Here is a 20,548-nt window from a genome sequence, read left to right as displayed (position 1 = left end):
TTTCTTATAATTGAGTCTTTGTACAAAAATTTTTTTTAATTGGGTCCTTATACTTTTTTTTTCTTTTATTTGGGTCTCTACACTATATTATTTTTTTAGTTGGTCCCTATAAAATTAAGTCAATTACTGCCAAGAGGAACCTAATTGAAAAAAAAATTGATGCAGGGACCCAATTAAAAGAAAAAAAAGTATAGGGACCCAATTAAAAATTTTGCAAAACTATAAGATCAACAAAGTAATTAAACCTTTTTATTTTAGTGTCTCATATTTATAAATAAATACAATTTTAAAATATATTATTTAATTATAATTTTTATATTTCTTAAATCTAGACTGATTTAATCGTTAAAATCTCTTATAAGTACTATTTTCATCTGACTCAAAAGTTTCTGTCCACATTTAAAAAATCATACCAAATAGTTACAAAGTTAATTATCCATTAGTCAAATTTACCACTAAGTTGAAACGTGGCGAAAAAAAATTTGTGTCCTTATTAATCATGAAGTGAAAATTTGTTCTACAAAGATCTAACTACATACACATTTTATCTTCCGTCTCCACTTCTTTTACTCATTTTTTTCTTTTGGCAAAACCCTTCTCTTCGTAATTATTCTTACCTACTAGCAAGATAAAGACAAATGAAGATTACAATAGCGTAAATATAAAGCATATTTAAAATATTATTTGGATAAAAAAATAAAGCCATATTGATATTGTTTTAAAATATATGAAAATTTTTAAGTAAGTAAAAAAAAATTGCTATTAAAAAAAAGAAAATATTATAAAAGTATTATATTATATTATTATTCATAAATGATGCTGTAAAAATATAAATATAAATAATGCACTAAATTCTTATTATTTAACTCAACTGTTAAAAATTAAAATAATAATATTTTATTCTATATTAAATTACATTACATTACTTTTTTAAACACTAATGATATTTTTTTATTTTTTACACTAATTAATCATTTAAATATAATCTATATTTACCTTATATTTATAATGGTCTCTATTTATTTTATCTATGTAGATGTACGAGTAAATTGCTAGGTTGGATAGAGAAAGAGCAACATATTTAAAGAAGATATCAATAATAATAATAAAGTAATAAAAGTGACTAATTTAGGAATAATATGTTATGCTGTTATTAAAAATTTTTATTCTAAAATAACAAACATAAAATACTTTGTTTTTTATATCTGTATCATAGAATATGGAGTAATTGCAATTTTACATGAAATTTAAATAATTAAATAGGACTATAAAAGAGAAAATATATAAAACAAAAAATTCTTATCAAGATTGAAAAAAGAAGAAAAAGTCCTAGTTGTTTCATTCTCAAATTGTCAATTATTGTTTTTAGAATAGAATTTTCGCCACGAGTAGATCAAGTGCACTCGAATTTTGTTATCAACAAAAATAATCTCAAATAATTTAAAAATATAATAAAAAAATCCAACATTAAATATGTATTTTCAAAAAATATCTTAGAGATTGAATTATTTTGATGCAGTTTTTTACAAGTATGATTAAAAAAATGAGATATTATTATCCTTAAAATTTGGTAATTTTTCTCTAAGTATATATTTTTTTGTGATTTTTTTCAACAACCAATAATATTTTTTAAAAATCACAAAAAATATATACTTAACGAAAAATTACCAAATTTTAAAAATAAATATATCTCATTTTTTTAATCATACTTGCAAAAAAGCGCATCAAAATTCAATCTCTAAAGCATTTTTTGAGAAATACATATTTAATGTTGGATATTTTTGTCGTGTTTTTAAATTATTTAAGGACATTTTTGTTGATAGTAAAATTCGAGTGTATTTTTGTCGGTGACAAAATTATTCAAGTGCATTTTTGGTAATTTACGCTTTTTTGAAATAATGTTGCTAATTTTCTAAAATAATAGTTGGTGGTTAATTTGAATGATTCTGTTGAATGTTTTCTAAGTTATTTTGTCTGAGTTAATTTTTTATGGATAATTTTTGTGGGCTATATATTAAAGATGGAACAACCACAAAGTGATCAAAGATGGATAATTTAGTTATAAATTTTGATATTTGAAATTGTTTATGAACTTTTAATGATAGATTATAGATAATTTATTATGCGAAATTGTGAAATTTTGAATTTTATTTACTTAAAAATATTAAATTTAAATATTTAAAATTATATATTAATTTTTTAATAATTTTATTTTATATTTAATTGTACCGTTGAATTTTGGTTGAACTATTAAACCAGTCATTCTACCAATTTATTGATTAGATTGGTTTATATCTCGCAACCTTGATCTAATTCGGATTACAAGAATTACAAGTAAAACTATTGAGGTTCAAAGCTGATACAGAACTCGAAAATTGATCAGTCAAACCAAATTGAAAAATTGATCGATTTTTATTAAAGCTAATAAACAATGCCATTTCTTCTTTACTTCTCCACTGAACTCTTTCTTTTCTTGTCGTTAGTCGTCTTCAGTCGTTCACTTTCAGCGTTCTACCCTTTCACACTGTGTTGTGGAAGGTTGTTTAGTTTAGGAGAATAAGAGAGAGAATAAGTTACTGCCGCAATATTTTCTAAAGCATGAGTTGCTACGCTACTGCAATATTTTTTAACCAATTACTATAGACGACGAGATGAGCACTAGAATTAAAGAAAGCTATATTTGAACATTGGATTAAGTTTGAAGCTCAAAAACTAAGCTTTTTTTTTTTCTACTCATTTATAAGATATATTTTTTTATGAAGGAGCAAATTGCAATAGGCATTGGGGGGAGAACTTTTGTAAAGAGTAGATATTTACAGAGTGTTTGAAAATCCTTGGAATTCAATTTCCATTATTTTCTTCTAAAATTAATTCCTATCTAATTGAGTCTGATTTAAAATTTTATTATATTAGAATTTCACTTAAAATGTAAAATACTTAAAATATTCATGTGACCTAATTACTTTTCTATGTACTCATTCACTCTCATCAAAGTTTTTCACTTCCCAAAGTCACCTCCACTCTTTGCTTCATTTTTTTTATCAATCTATTGAAACAAATCCGTCGTTATTTTCACCAAATTTTTAAAGTTGTAATAACACTTAAAGATTAATTTTTAGTTCAACCAGATTGTATAATTGTTCCATAAAAAATTCTTTGTCAAGAAAGGTTTTATCCATATTTTAAGGTCATTTTAAAAAAATAATATTCATTTATTATTTTGTTATATATTTTTTGTATTTTTAAATGGTCATATCACTAATTTTTGTTAAAATTTTTAGAATTGTGTCGGTGCTATAAATGGAACATATATTCGTATTAAAGGTTCAAAAGAAGATGTGTCAAAATATAGAAGAAGGAAAAGTTACGCGATAATAATTAATAAATGTATTGACAACTTATATATTTGACTTAAAATTCTCCTATGTAATACCTGAGTGGGAAGGCTTGGCTTCAGATTCACGAATTTTAAATAATGCACTAAGTAAGGAAGATAATCAAATTATTTTTCAATGTATTAATTTTTTAATAATTTTTTATTTTTATTAAATATTCTTCTAGTATTAGTTAAGTAAATAGTTTAAATTCTATTTTTAAGTAAATTCTGCTTAGCAGATGCTGGATATCTGCTGAGGTATGATTTTATCACTTTATATCGAAGTACTCAATACCATTTAAAAGAATATTCACGACACCCTCCTGAAAATCTAAAAGAGTTATTTAATTTAAGACATTTACCACTGCACAATGTAATTGAAAGAACTTTTGGGATTGTGAAAAATAGATTTCCTATCATAGCAAAGATGACTAGATATAATGTAGACATTGTGAGCATAGTTGTTATAACTTGTTGTATTCTATATAACTTCTTAATGAATTTTGATCCATAGGAAGAATTTATTACACAATTGAAAGGAATCTCAATAATAGTGTGCTTGAACGAAATTTAACAAATGTTGAAATTGTTAGAAGTGAAGATGGCGAATGAGAGAAATTTTGAGAGACTTTGTAGCTGCACAAATGTGGAACGATTATATTATTGAATGAATTTTAAGTCTTTTTAAGAGACTATATTATTAAGTATTTTTGTAATAAATTTGAGTTTTATGTATCATTTGAATTATTACTTGTTTATACAATGACCATTAATTTATATATCGTTTGATGTTTATTTTTAACATATCATATTTTTAATTATTTGTGCATTTTATGATATAAATTTGTTATGGATATAAAGATAGATAACAGTATGAATACTAGGAAAGTTATTGATGTTGAAGGAGGAAATGAACCAAATGCATATTTTAGATGGACCAGAGACATTGATGGTTTGTTACTTAAAGTTCTCAAAGAACAAAAAAAATAAGGAATAAAAGAAAGATAGAGCATTTTTAACAGAAGCTTATAAAAAAACAGTAGAAGAAATCAATGAAAAATTTTCTTTAAGTATCAATAAAACCAAAGTATAAAATCGTTTAAAGATTCTCAAGAAACAAATTAAAAGGTACTAGCAAAAGAATTAGTACTCAAAAGTAGAATAGGATGGAATGAAACTGTTAAGACAATTGAGGTTATTAAACTACTCTTCTACCTTAGTCTATCTTAGACCATGACAATAATAAAGAAGTCTTGTGGCCCACAAATTCAACCCAGCAGAATACATAAATTCAATTACAATTTTAATCTTTATTATCTTATCTATCTCTTCTAATCCAATAACAATTTCTCTTTCTATATTTTCCTGTCTCTTTAGACTCATTCTCAGCAGCTTTAGTTTGAGCCTCAATCCTAGCTTTCTCAACAAAATCAGCATCAGATTTTTTCTGCAAATGTGAGTTGTGATGGCCTTGTCTTTTCAGTTTATCAGCACCAGATTTGTGTACACGTCCTCTTGATCCTTTGTGCATGCCTCTCGGAATCACTCTGAACGTAGGAATAAAAGTTGGTGTGTAACAAATTTTCGGAAGTCTTTGATGTGGCTTGTTAGACAAGGTATCATTTTCTTGATTCATACTTTTTCCAGGATCTTGTTCACACTTCAAACTTCTCTCAAACTCTTTTCATTTACCCTCAAATATTTGGCTGAACTCTATTGCAATTTTATAAACTTCATCACCACGGGCATAGTATATCATGGAGTTACACAAGGTCAATCTGACATCAGCCACAAAATCCTCCATGAAAGGATAGCTATTTGACTCGAGCTTGTATTTAATTGTGCCTAAATCCATGAGATGTGTTATGATATCAAAATAATCAGGAATTTGGAACAAAACAGGATCCGCTGGCTGATTGAAAAGCCATCCATGTTTGTGAGAGGACAAAACATTGAGAATGGTAGAACATTTGCGAGATGCTTTCAAATCCATGGTCCTCCTCATCTTCTGCTTCTTTTTCTTTCGTCACTCTGTACCTCTACTCCTCTCTTGAGGGATGCAACTGCCTTCAATATCACTCATTCTCACGAATTTGTTCACAACGAGCTTTTTCTGCTACACGTTCTTTTTCTTCTTCTTTAATAAAACTGTGAAAAAATAGGAAAAAAAAAAGATAAAAAATATTATACTTTGTATTTCTTTAATTGATTGAATTGAATTGTAAACTATGAGAATAAAACTAAATATATAAGGAACAAAAAATAATATCTGATTTTATTCTCATTTAATTCTAAATCAAAAGTAATAATGACTTATTCAATTTAACATTTATAACAATAAATGAGATCACCATTATATAAGTCATTTAATTTGAAATAACATAATTTGTGATTATAATCAATATATGTATTATGGACAAACAAATTAGAAATTAAAATAATTTCTTAACAAAATACACCTTTTTGAACAAAATAAATAAAATATTTAATTACAATACTTTTTTAAAATTAATATTTATTTATTAAATTAAAAATAATATATAAAATAACATAGTTTAGTACTTTTTTTTAAGTACTCTCAATAATAAGATTATTATGTATGAATTGTTGACCATTTTTGGACAAAATAAATAATAATAATAAGAGTATTATGAAATTTTTAGTATGTTGAGCTCGCATATACATATATATATATATATATATATATAGATCAGTTATGTATAAATCGAATTAAATAGATTCGATTTAATCACATATGAAAACAAACACTAAATCGAATATATTTTATTCGAATCACCTTCTTGTTCTCGAATCCTTCTAAATCGAAAATCAAACTCATTTGGTTCGATTTACATGCATTCATAAATCGAATGCAGTTGTTTGTTACATGTAATTCGAATATAATTCGATTTAGTACTATTTTTTGTAAATCAAATTTAAAATTCGATTCGATTTATATAGAAATGTATCTTGGGACATTCACGAAGCAAATTTTGTTCTGAAGGATTTAGGTAATTTTAGGCTGCACTTGGTTTATTTCAGTAATTTACCCAAATTTTTATCATAAATTATTTCTTAGAATGAATTACTACTAATAGGATACTGACTAGAGATTATTATCAACAGTTATTGCTACTTGGCACGCTAACTTGGTCTAATGATGATATATATAAATGATACAAAAAATAGAAATATAAAAATTAATATTTTTATATTTTATTTAATAATGGTATATATTTTTTTTAATGAAGGTATATATTTTTTTTATTTAAAATTAAATGTACAACACAAACTATTATTAAATAAGTACATAATCTAAGTATAAGTATACTATCAGTAGTATTTTAGATTATGGAAGAACAATATTATTTGGCTATTTGGCTATGGTTGTGAACTCTAAGAAGCTTTGTGGACATTTAAAAATTTATTTAACTAATATTTTATTTTATTTTTCAATTTATTTTAATATTGTCTTAAAACTAGAAAAGTTCAAGTGTTCTGTGAATATGATTTGATGATTTTTTTGTATAACTGTGGTAAAAATTTAATAATTAGACTAAAATGAATATAAAAGTTTTAAATTTAAGTATATGATTAGTCTCTTATATGATTTTGAGTATATGATTTTGTTTGTCAATCTTATCAAATAGACAGAAAAATTTGAGAAACATGTGAAGATTGGATAATATCAAAATTCTTTGCTTTTCACTAATTCACTATTTTTCTTATAAGTATTTTTTTTTATGTTAATAGTGATCTTTTTTATAGAATTTAAAAATGATATTTAATCTCATATAATTTTTTTTTTAATTTTAAAATTTATATATTTGATGATGATGGTGTATATTATTACTACTAATTTTGTAGGGAGTATTTTTATCTTTCTATTTTTAGATACTGTATAGCATTCTTTTATGGAAGAATTAAGCAAATAAATAAAACATACCGTCTTGATTGTTATTATGGTAGATAATAATTTTTTTATTTTTATGAATTTATTAATAATAAATATTTAAAAGAAATGTATTAAGTGATCAATTTTTTTAATTCTCTCAGTATGTACATTTTTTTTAATAAATACAATTTTGATATCTGCATTTTCTTAACAATTATATACAGATTTATTATTTTTGTTAATTAAAAATTTAATTATTTAATTAATAAATAACATTTGTATTTTTATACGATATAAAAAATATTTAGTATACGAATAATATTTTTTTATATATTTTATAATTTAATTAATATAATTAATCACTATTTTTCTACTAAAATATTAACATTTTTTTTTAAATGATACACGATATATTACAATACATAATAGTATTTGTATTTTATAAATTTGCTTAATAATGTATGATTAAAAATTAAAAAACTAACCTCAATTATTTAAATTATACTTATAAATTATAATATAATTTTTATATTAATAAATAAGTACTAACAAATTTTTATACTGAAATAATATTTGGCACGGAAAACCCGGGTTTTATACTAGTATTAATAAAAATAATAAAAAAATAAAAAATAAATTGTGTTTCTTATTATTAGTATTTATGTATTTTTTTTGTTAAAATAAATATAAAATATACTAATTCAATATTTTTAAATATAATATATTTATTCATATCTTATTTATTAAATATAATTTTATATTTCTATATTTTTGCCTTAATGTCTCATATCTATAAACACACTACCTTAAAATATGTTATCTAACTATAATTTTTATATTTCTTTAATCTAGACGGATGTGATCATTAAAATCTCTTAGAAGTACTCTCGGTCCACAATTAGAAAATCATACCAAATCAATACTGCTAAGCATATGTCATTCGACACACTTGCCATAAATATCTGCCTACTATATATTAAATAAAAATGACAATGTTAATTATCTATTAATGAAATTTACCACTAAATTGAAACCTCGCCAAAAATTGTGTGCTATTAATCATGGAGTGAGAATTTATTCTACAAAGATCTAACTACATACACACTTTATTTTTCGGCTCCACTTTTTTTACTCACTTTATTATTATTATATTTTTTTTTGGCGAAACCCCTCTCTTCATAACTATTCTTGCCAACTAGCAAGATAAAGACAAATAAAGACTACAATGACGTAAATATAAAGCATATTTAAAATATTATTTGGATAAAAAATAAAAACACATTGATATTGTTAACAAACTATAATTTAAATAATGATATAATTTTTTTATACTTATCTAAAGATTACAAGTTTGAATCTCACTCCTAATTTTAAAAGAATATATATTAATATTGTTTAAAAATATATGAAAATTTGTAAGCAAGTAAAAAAAACTGCTATTAAAAAAAATATGTTATAGAATATTATATTATTATTCATAAGTGAGGTTGTAAAAATATAAATAATGTATTAAATTCTTGTTATTTAATCTAAACGTTAAGAATTAAAATAATATTTTATTTTATATTAAATTACATTATATTACTTTTTTAAACACTAATAATATTCTTTTATTTTTTACACCAATTAATAATTTAAATATAGTTTACATTCACCTTATAATAATTTCTATTTATTTTATCCATGTAAACGTAAGAGTAAATTGTTAGTATGAATAAAAAAGAGTAACACATTTAAAAAAATATCAATAATAATAAAAATAATAAAAGTGGTTAATTCAAGAGTAATATGTTATTAAAAACTTTTTCTCTAAAATAAAAAGCATACAATACTTTATCTTTTATATTTGTATCATAGAATATTAAAAAATTGTTAACTTGTATAAAATTTAAATAATTAAATAGGACTATAATAGATAAAATATATAAAATAAATTTTTTTATTAGATTGAAAAAAGAAAAAAAACTTAGTTGTTTCATTATCAAATTGTCAGTTATTGTTTTTAGAATAGGATTTTGATCACGAATAAATTAAGTACACTTGAATTTTGTTAGGATTGAATAGTGTAGATTTAAAAAAGAAAATGTTTAGTTTAGATTTAAAATCTTTTTCAATATAAACTAATTTATATTGGGGTAAAAATGACACAAACATTAAAAAAATGCTAAAATTAAAGTACTATAAGAAAATTATACAGTGAATGATTGAAGCAAGATATTTTTATTATATTTAGATAATTAAATGTATATATCGCATTAACTATGTATTGAAAAACCAGTTAGAAAAAAAAATGTAAGAGAATCAATTTCGAGCTATAAATGAATTTCATAATGATACTATTTAATATTTATTGATGATTGATTTTTCTCGGTTTAATTTAATTTCTGACCGTCAACGAAACCTATAAATAAAGGACGTGATCCAATTTTGCTTTACACTATTATACAAACACTCTCTTACACTCTCTTCTTCGCTGAATCTCTCTGACTCTGATTCAGTGATTCTAATTCTTATTAGTTTTATTTCACTTTTCGAACTCAATTCTACTCTTAATTCAGGTTTGCTTCTTAGCACGTTACCTTCTTTGGAATTTCTTTTTTTTTTCTTCCTTAGTGTTCATATTGTGTTTTATTTAAGTGGTGTTAAGTTGGGTTGATGGAGAACTGGAGTAACAGAATTTGGGTTTTGATGAGGGAATGGATTCTGCAGCTTCTTCTAATTGGGTTGTTTAAGTTTTGGAAGAGATTAATGAGCAATGAAGGGTGTTATTGATGGGAATACTGTGTTTTATTTCGTAGCATCATGGCTGTTATAACAACAACAAGGAGGACTGAACGGTTCCGTCGTACAACACCACCAACATGTAAGTATTGGCTAGCTGGGAGATGCAACAGAAATCCTTGTCGATTTTCATATAGCTTACCAACCTCACCATCCAATGTATACTATAAGGCCAATACAACATATAAGCATTCGAAGAAGTCTGATTTGCCCCTTGAGAAGATGGCCAGTTCCTCTGCTAAGAAGGCAATAAATTGCGCACCCAAGGCCTTTAAGAAGCCAGAAATTTGTGCACTAAAGGCTGTTGAGTGCAGACCAGAAGCTATATCTATTGAGAAGCCAAGCAAGTGTGAACAAAAGGCTGTATTGATTGAAAAGACTGCAGACGTGGAAGATGTGGCCACTGTTGCTAAGGCTTCTGTGGATAAATCACGCAATATTTGCAAATATTGGATGACTGACAATTGTGTGCTGTTAGGTACCAGACAAATGACACAGCAAAATATAGAGATGAAAAATTAGAAATTTGTATAAAATATGGAAGCAATTGAATAACTTTCTTTGAGAATTACAACTTCTCTCTATTACAAGGAGATTACAATAACACTCTCTCTTTACAAAAGGAGAACACACTTCTCTCTCTATATATAGAAGAAAACTACTCAAAGAAATATTATGTTATTCTATCTGGATGACTTGATTGAAATGAATTAAAGAAAAACTCAATTTATAGGTGAGTCTCTTCAATATGAACCATCCGTTAATTAGAGGTATATAATTCTTCTCTTTTTCAACCATTAAAATTCTAAGGTTATAAACTAAGATTGTTTATTACCTTTCATTTTATTTAGTTATTATTTATTTATATATTTTCTAAAATTAGCTTTACTATTTTTTCACAATCTCCCACTTAAAGCTAATTTTGATAAATTTTTAAAATTCATGTTGCTCATGTATTCCATAGGCCGTATGAGGATCTACATCATTCAAACTTTTCTATGTTGATTGGTTTTGTCATGACATCTGATAGGTTATCTTTCGTGTGAATCTTCTGCATATCAACACTTCCTTCTTCTACTACTTTCCGAATAAAGTGATATTGTACTCCAATGTGTTTTGTTCTTGAATGAAAGGCAGGATTCCTTGCAATGTGCAAGGCACTCTGACTGTCACAATACACAGAAATCTTCTGTTGTTTGTGCCCGAGTTCTTCTATCAACCTTTGGATCCAAATAGCTTCCTTGCATGCTTGTGTAGTTGCCATATATTCAGCTTCTGTAGTAGATAAAGCTACAACAGTTTGTAATTTAGATAGCCAGCTCACAGCTCCTCCTGCAAGCATGAACACATATCCTGTAGTAGATTTTCGTTTATCAAGATCACCTGCAAAATCTGAGTCGACATATCCATTGACAATGAATTCCGATCCTCCAAAACATAATGCAACATTCGAGGTCCCTTTGATGTATCTCAAGATCCTCTTAACAACATTCCAATGCTCTTTACCCGGATCTGCCATAAATCGACTTACCACCACAACTGCTTGAGCAATATCTGGCCTTGTACAGATCATGGCATACATAAGGCTTCCCACTGCTGATGCATACGGTACTCGAGACATTTCCATCCTCTCTGCTTCACTACTAGGGCACATACTTGAGGATAATTTGAAATTCATAGGAAGTGGGATTGAAATTGGCTTACATTCTTGCATATTGAAGCGTTGTAAGATTTTTTTCAAATAATTCTTTTGCGATAGCCAGATCTTCCTATCTTTTTTGTCTCGGTGAATTTGCATCCTAAAATCTTGTTTGCTGGTCCCAAGTCTTTCATATCAAACTCCCTAGCCAACTGTACCTTCAATTCTTGGATTTGATCTTTGTTGGGACCTATCACCAACATGTCATCCACATACAACAGCACAATGATGAAATCATTATCACCAGACCTCTTGTAATAAGTACAATGATCTGAACTAAGTCTGTTGTATCCAAGGCTAATAATGAAAGAATCAAATCTCTTGTACCAACACCTTAGCACCTGCTTTAGACCGTACAGAGATTTAGTTAACCTGCAAACCAAGTTTTCTTTTCCTTGTTCTTCAAAACCTTCTGGTTGGAGTATATATATCTCTTCTTCAAGTTCTCCATGAAGAAAAGCAGTCTTTACATCTAATTGCTCTAGATGTAAATCAAATGCAGCACACATAGCCAAAACTACTCTAATAGTAGTTAGTCTCACCACTGGAGAAAATATTTCATTGAAGTCAACACCTTCTTTCTGAGCATATCCCTTGACAACCAATCTTGCACAATATCGTTCCACCTGATCATTACTATCTCGTTTGATCTTGTAAACCCATTTGTTACCAATGACTTTCCGACCTGCTGGAAGTTCAACAAGTTTCCAGGTATGGTTTCTATGTAATGCCTCAATTTCTTCTTGCATTGTTGTCATCCACATAGAAGCGTCTGGATTGCGCATAGCCTCCATAAAAGTTGTTGGTTCTCCATCTTCTGTCAAAAGACAATATGCATCATGGTTTGTCAAAACATAATTTGAGTGCCATGATGGTATTCTTCTTTGTCGAGTGGATCGACAAACTTCTATGTCATTGGCCTCTGCTTCTTGTTCTTCGTGCTGTGGTTCTGCTTCAGAAAGATCACCTTCTCTGCATTTTTCATCTATTTGAACAGTGGTTATCTCTTTAACAGTGCTGTCATTTTCTTGTTCCTTTTGCAATTCATCTTCTGCAAATATCACATCTCTACTGACAACTACCTTGCGGGCACTGGGATCCCACAGGCGATACCCCTTAACTCCGTCAGCATAACCCAATAATATACATTTTCTAGACTTTGGGTCCAGCTTTGTTCTTTCCTGGGAATTGTACATTACGTACACAGGACAACCAAATATATGTAAAGAAGAATAATTAGGTGGCTTACCTTGCCACATCTCCATTGGTGTCTTCAACCCAATTGCAGTTGATGGTGACCGATTTATCACATAACAGGTGGTTTTAACAGCTTCTGCCCAAAAAGACTTAGCTAAACCTACAGCTTGTAACATAGCTCGTGCTCTTTTTAGGAGAGTCCTATTCATTTGCTCTGCTACACCATTTTGCTGAGGCGTGTATACAACTGTGAATTGCCATTGAATACATGCTTGCTTGCAAAATGTTAGAAAATCACCATCGACATATTCTCCTCCATTATCTATCCTTAAACACTTGATCTTCTTTCCAGATTCAAGTTCTAACTTTGCTTTGAACTCTTTGAACATCGCAAACATGTCTGACTTCTTTTTGATCGGGTACACCCATAGCCTCCTAGAGTAATCATCAATAAATGATACAAGATATTTTGCTCCTCCTAGGGACATCTCCGACGATTCCCACACATCAGAATGAATCAACTTCAATATGTGCTTGCTCCAAGCAGTTGATCTACCAAACGTCAATCTATGTTGTTTGCTTGTAACGCAGTGCTTACAAAACGGTAAGTTTACCGATTTGAGCCCGGGAATGAGATTACGTTCTACAAGAATCTTCAAGCCTCGTTCTGACATGTGGCCTAGTTTGCAATGCCATATCATCGTCATTTCTTCTTGGCTTGTTGAAGCAACTGATGCCTCTGCCTCTTGCAAAGTATCTCCAACAAGCATGTATAGATTTGCTGCAATCTTTTCTGCTTTTATTACCACAAGAGCTCCTTTAACAACTTTCAAGATCCCACTTTCAATATGAGTCTTGCAGCCAAGTTCATCCAATTGCCCAATCGACAACAAATTCTTCTTCAAGCCTTTCACGTGTCTTACCCCTTGAAGTGAACAAATAGAACCATCAAATATTTTTATTTTGACAGTACCCATTCCAACAATTTCTAAGGCATGATCATTTTCCATAAACACCGATCCTTCCGAGACAGGTTCATATGTACAAAATCAATCACGATGAGGAGTCATGTGCCATGTTGCTCTTGAATCAACAATCCAAACATCAGTGAGCTGTTTGCTACCTTTAGAACCAATTGTTGCTTCGCCATACAGGATTTCTCCATCATCAGAGGTGCTCGCAACACATCCTTGAGAACTTGATCCTTCTGGAACCTTCTCTATACTCTTCTTATTCCAATAATCTTTCTTGAAGTGCCCTCTCTTTCCACAATTGTAGCATTTGACCTGCTTCTTACTTTGTAACTTTGGTCTACTTTGACTCCCACTGAAACCACGCTCCATTGATCTCCCTCTTGTCATCAACAAAGCCTCTTCTTGTTTTGAGCTTTCTAATCTATCTTCCTTATTCTTGCGCCTAGATTCTTCTTCAAGAACCGCAGCAGCCATGTCATCAAAAGAAAGATAATCAGTCAAAATATTATTAGTTAAGTTAATGATAAGCTGATCATATAAATCTGGTAGACTTTGAAGTAAGAGCTCTGCACGTTCGTTTTCCGCTATGGTATATTCCAACGATGAGAGTTGGGAAAATAGCGTATTTAGGTTGTTGATGTGATCCGTTGCCGATGTGGATTCACTCATTCGAAGAGTATAAAGTCTTCTCTTCAAGAATATCTTGTTGTGAAGTGACTTGACTTCATATAATTTGGTGAGAGCATCCCAAATTTTCTTTGCTGTCATTTTCTCTGCTACACTTGATAAAACTGAATCAGCTAGTGTCAAGTGTAAGTTTGCAATAGCATTGTTGTCCATCTCCTTCCATTTTTCATCTGTAATTCCAATGGGTCTACTTTCAATTGCTGTCACGCAATTGTCTTTTCTCATAATGGCTTTTATTTTCAATTTTCATATGGAAAAATTACTCCCACTGAATTTTGGAATTTCATACTTTGCTGCCATTTTTTTAAGACGGTAACTCGCAGCGAAAAAAAAAAGGAAAATTAATCAGCAACCTTAGGCTCTGATATCACTGTTAGGTACCAGACAAATGACACAGCAAAATATAGAGATGAAAAATTAGAAATTTGTATAAAATATGGAAGCAATTGAATAACTTTCTTTGAGAATTACAACTTCTCTCGATTACAAGGAGATTACAATAACACTCTCTCTCGACAAAAGGAGAACACACTTCTCTCTCTATATATAGAAGAAAACTACTCAAAGAAATATTATATTATTCTATCTGGATGACTTGATTGAAATGAATTAAAGAAAAACTCAATTTATAGGTGAGTCTCTTCAATATGAACCATTCATTAATTAGAGGTATATAATTCTTCTCTTTTTCAACCATTAAAATTCTAAGGTTATAAACTAAGATTGTTTATTACCTTTCATTTTATTTAGTTATTATTTATTTATATATTTTTTAAAATTAGCTTTACTATTTTTTCACATGTGCATGGTGACTTGTGTCGGAATTTGCATTCATGGTTTTATGGTGATGGGTTTTCTGCGCTTGCAAAGCTTCATGAACACAACAAGGTATATACATGTCTGATTCCACCTTTTATTATTTGATATGAACATACAAAAGTATATTCAATTTAGTGTATTTGGTAAACTAATTCTGTAGTTAATTGTCTTGGTAAGTGAATATTACAATTGAAATAAGTTTGAGGGCGAGAAAATTTATTTCTAAGATGTTTACTCTAGTTAAACTAATATTCAAATTTTGTTGACAGGCAATTACTGGTATTGCACTGGCGGCTGGTTCAGACAAACTTATTTCTGGTAGCACTGACGGCACAGTTCGTACATGGGACTGCAACACTGGCCGTTGTGTTAACATGATCCATCTTAATTCTGAAGTTACTTCACTCATATCTGAAGGCCCATGGATTTTTGCCCGTGTGAAAAATGCTGTGAAGGTAAGCTTATACTTCATTCCTCATTTGTTTTATTGTAATAATGGTATCTTATGTATAGGAGCTTTAACTGTAAACTTATAATTTGATTGTGGTTGTTTTGTTAAGGCTTGGAATATTCAGATGGGTGCAGATGTTACTCTTGATGGACCTAAAGGGCAAGTCCTTTCCTTGAATGTTGGCAATGATATCCTCCTTGCTGGAGCAGAGGTAAATTACCTTGCAGTTATTTAAGATTTGTTTATAGTTAGCCATTTACTACTGACAATTTCAGCTACTTATGTTGTCCATTAGTTTTTAAATAATCTATTTAAATTGCAGGATGGTGTTATTTATGCTTGGAGATGCAGCTTTGAGTCTCCTTTCAAAATGGTTACAACACTAAGTGGTTATAGTAAACCAGTGGTTTGTCTTGCTATTGGATGTCACAAGATGCTTTATTCTGGATCCATGGACCATAGCATTAAGGTAGTGTTTTTGTTTATGTATTTATTTCAATGTGAGATGTGCTTCATGTAATTTGCACACTATTCCCCTTTAGCTAACCAATTTCTTCTGATATTTGTTACCCTGCTATCTACAGGTTTGGGACCTTGATACATTACAGTGCACAATAACACTTAACGGGCATACAGATGTTGTCACATCACTTATTTGCTGGGACAATTACTTGTTATCGGGTTCATCTGTGCACAGTCAATGTTTGGGTGTGCACGGAGGAGGAAACTCTAGAAGTGACATACACTCACACTCATGAAATTGTAAGTTGTTCAACCAAACATTTTGTTCACAAATATGTCGTTTAAGCTGATATTTTAATTTTGTTTAAGAAGGAGGTGATTGATTTTTCCAATTCATTTTTTTATTTTATTTGTTATTATAGGTTGTTCTTGGACTGTATGGAATGACTGATGCAGAGATCAAGCCAATATTATTCTGCTCGTGCAAAGATAATTCAGTTCGTATGTATGAATTGCCGACGTGAGTGATGATAAGGGCTTTTTTTTTTTTACTGTTGTAGCTATTTACTGTGCCTGCTTCTACAGGTTTCTAGAGAGAGGTCGCCTATTTACAAGACAAGAAGTTCGATCCTTTGAGATAGGCCCTGGAGGACTCTTTTTCATTGGAGATGGGACTGGTTTGCTGAATGTGTGAAAATTGTTAGAAGAGCCCAAGGTGCCAACCTCCTCAGCTACAACAAAAAAGATTCTGGAGGAGGAGAGGACTACAAGTTCATTGGCATTGCATCAGGTAGAAAATGTTTGTCAATTGTCTGAAAAGTAGTAAAATACATAAGATCTTGAGTTACATGATGAGTTATTCTAATTACTTTTATGTGGTGACCTTATCTTTATTCTCTGAATGTATGAATTAACTGAGCATACTTGATGTTGGAGTTGGGCATATTGGTTCTTGAGGTACAAGAATTTAGAGAAGTATTATTGATTCTCTGAAATATCAAAAAGATTGATTCTTGAAGCAAAAGAAATAGCAAAAAAAAAAAAAGAAAATAAAAAAAAGTCCAAGGTTTTGAGTATCAATGGTTAGGAGGGTCGAAAATTGGCCTAAAAAGCTCAAAAGAGTTGTTCTCCCTAACTATATGCTTGTGGTGTGAAAGTGTCAAGTAATCCTTGAGACTGAACATTTAAAGTCGTGATCCAAAGGTATTAAATAGTACGTTTAAGGCTCTGAGCACCAATGTCTGGGAATTTAAGCAAAGCTAAATTCGAATCCAAAGGGTTCTCCAGTTAAGTGCTTGTGGTGTTTATGTATCAGGTAGTAATACTTGAAAACAAAACACTTAGAGTCACGGCTAGACTCAAAGGTACAATGCACCAAAAGAAATAAAAGATGTGTTCAAGAATCAAGAAAAACTTAAAAGAAGAGAGTCAATAATATGATCCGGATTCTAGTTTTAAGGGATATCAATATTGCTGAACTTCAAAGAAAAGAGAGATGTCAAAGCTATTCAAAAATAGAGAGTTAATAGCCCCATTCAGTAATTAAAGTGATCAGAGTGACTAATCGGCACAGAGCGAAATGCCACTCAATTGAAAAGCATAGTAGCTCACCCTTTAAGTGAGAAGGGGGAGAAGATTGGGGCAAATAGTCCAGCTAGCTTCTTTGCCTTTACTTAGTCTTTTCTTTCGCGCACTACTATGAGTGACATTTATGACAAGGCATACCTCTCTGCGTAGCTACAGAGAGGATCAAAGGTGAAAAAACCTAAGCAACCCAGAGAAGGGCTCGAAATCTGTCCCTTCAGTTGTGTAAGAAGGCGATCCACACGATCACGAGCCCGCTCCCGTCGAGCCTCTTCGACGACACTAGCCTAGGCCTTCTTCCCACTAGACATGACTTGGCCTAACCTTTGGCTCTTCTACCACTTTGCCCCTCGCCAAAAACATAAGGGCCTTCAAGCCCACAAAGACTTGCCCTTCTTCTATTATATTAGCCTGGTCCCTTCGAGAAGAGAGGATATGTAGGTAGCTTCCTTTTCTCTTGTTGTTGGAACTCTTCATGCCTTTACCAATCACCAAGAACTCATTCTAATCGTGAGATTCTATTACCTGAGATCTGGGGGGTAAGAATGAAATGCTTAAACAGGATGCTTTGCTTCATCTGATCGATCAATTCATCTTTGTAAGGGGGCAAGTGCGTTGTGGGAAACTATAGAAGAAAGAAGAAAGGAGAAAGCTTGACCTCGAGTTGCTCTATTCGGTTAGCGATAGCTTTCAATCAGGATAGCTGAATTGAGATTTCGTAAGAGAAGGCCTTATCCCTACTAGGTGAATGAAAGGCTTTAAATAAATCGTGAGATAGGGGTATAGGATGGCTTCTTTCCGTATGAAAATTGTCTTTTTGACACTGAAGAGTATGGACTATGGACGGGTCTTGACTAGTTAGAGAAGAGAAAGAGGAGTTTGGGCACAGCCCCGGGGAATAATCAAATAAGGTTCTTCAAGACCAGTCAAGAATCCCCAAGTGTCTAAAGAAAGATGCATGAAATCTCAGTTTTCAGACTCAGTTGAACCGAGGCCTTACTATTGAAATGAACTGGAATTTCCGATAGATGTGACCCCTATCCAGAGAAGGGAAATAGGGAAACCCCCTAGAGCATGGGTTCCGGGGAAAGAAAGAGTGAAGAGAGATTACCTTAGAGCCGTAAGTCAAGAAGGGGTCTCCCACTCTTAGAGAACCGATTCCAACCCTCTTGGAAAAGACTACCTCGGTCCTTGACTTGCTTCGTTGCATCGGTCGAATAACGATTTTCTAGGGCAGGTTTTTGGGAACAAGTCATAGGTCACCCGTGAAAGCTCTTGTTTCAGCTCCAGCGTACACAATATTCATTTCCTTTTAGGGTAAGATACCCTGGCTTTCAGTTGCAGTACTGGTCATTGGCGACCTTGGGACACATTTCAAGTGTACTGGGCACCCCCTCTTTGCTTATAGACTCAGCACAGAAAAAGCAAGGCTCTCCTTTGAGATCAGGATGTTATACCGCTTTTCCCTGGGAAGGCATATATGATAATAGTCCGCTTTGTGAAAGTCTCATAAAAGCTCACTTCGCGGAAATGACATCCATCCAACGAGATATGCTTCGGGTAACATTCCCTGATCTGAAATTTCGTTAGTGAGCTGCTTCGGTCTATCCCTTCACTTAACCGAAAGCGTACACTCAACTTTGATTATCCAATGGGTAGGTTTATTGCGCACTCACGCCAAGTGCTACCACCTCATCCTGTTCCTGAACGGTGAGGCATCCCAAGCCCCTGTAACATTTGGCTTTTTGCATCCTTCTTCCCTGGAAGAGCAACTGAACCTTCGCTACGTTCCAGCTAGTCTAACTACCTCAGTGAACCAGAGAAAGCATCTCTATTCAAAGCAATCCAACCAAGCCAAGCAGCTATAGATCTTGAGCGTCTTGCAAGGGCATCTGCTTGTCTATTTTTTTCTTGGGACATGCTCTATGGTCACATCACCAAGCCACCCAATAAGCCATTTTGTTTGCGTAATTATAGTATGGAATCAATTCAGGACAGGCTTTTTAACTGAATAATTACCAAGGAGTTGATTGATCACCAATTTCAAATCTCCATAAGAGTTGCAACTCTTTCAAATCCACAGCCATCTCAAGTCAAGTATGAGGGCTTGGTACTCTGCGAGATTATTGGAACAAGGTTTCGACAAGGTGAAGGAGTGCGGCAGCACTTCTCCTTCAGAAGTAAGAAAGAGGACTCCAGCTCCATCTTGATGAGCGGCACCATCAAAGTACATCTTCCATGGTGGAAGAATTTCGACCACAAGCACATCTTCATCAAGTCGTCAAACAATTCCCATTCAGGGTCAAAGAACTAGTAAATTCTTTTCTTTCTTCTTTTGCTTTTTTGGTTTTCTTATTAAAGGAAGGTTTCAACCTGGCATAAGCAAAGGTACCCCGCTCATTAGTCACTTCCCCTGCATGGTCAACTCTTGCCGGGTTAATGTATTTGAATTAATCATATATTCATTCTTACGCGTAGAGATACCTATTTCTAGTGGTTTGTTCCTGCATCAATAATAGCTTGAAGCTATAGTTTAAGAGAAGTGACAAGATCATCAAAAAGGGAGGCACTCAAGCTTGACTATACGATTGGTAGAAAATATTTTAGACTTGAGCATACACCT

The 20,548-nt window shown here is 30.9% G+C and overlaps 1 pseudogene; it reads left to right on the top strand.

Annotated features, from left to right (window-relative positions):
• Window positions 1–14,524: 14,524 nt before the first annotated feature.
• Window positions 14,525–20,239, top strand: LOC112743341 (zinc finger CCCH domain-containing protein 48-like; annotated as a pseudogene).
• The last annotated feature ends 309 nt before the right edge of the window (window positions 20,240–20,548 follow it).

This window comes from Arachis hypogaea, chromosome 14 (genome assembly GCF_003086295.3).
Source record: "Arachis hypogaea cultivar Tifrunner chromosome 14, arahy.Tifrunner.gnm2.J5K5, whole genome shotgun sequence".
NCBI classification, from domain to species: domain Eukaryota; kingdom Viridiplantae; phylum Streptophyta; class Magnoliopsida; order Fabales; family Fabaceae; genus Arachis; species Arachis hypogaea.
This window is presented reverse-complemented; position numbering and strand designations above follow the sequence as displayed.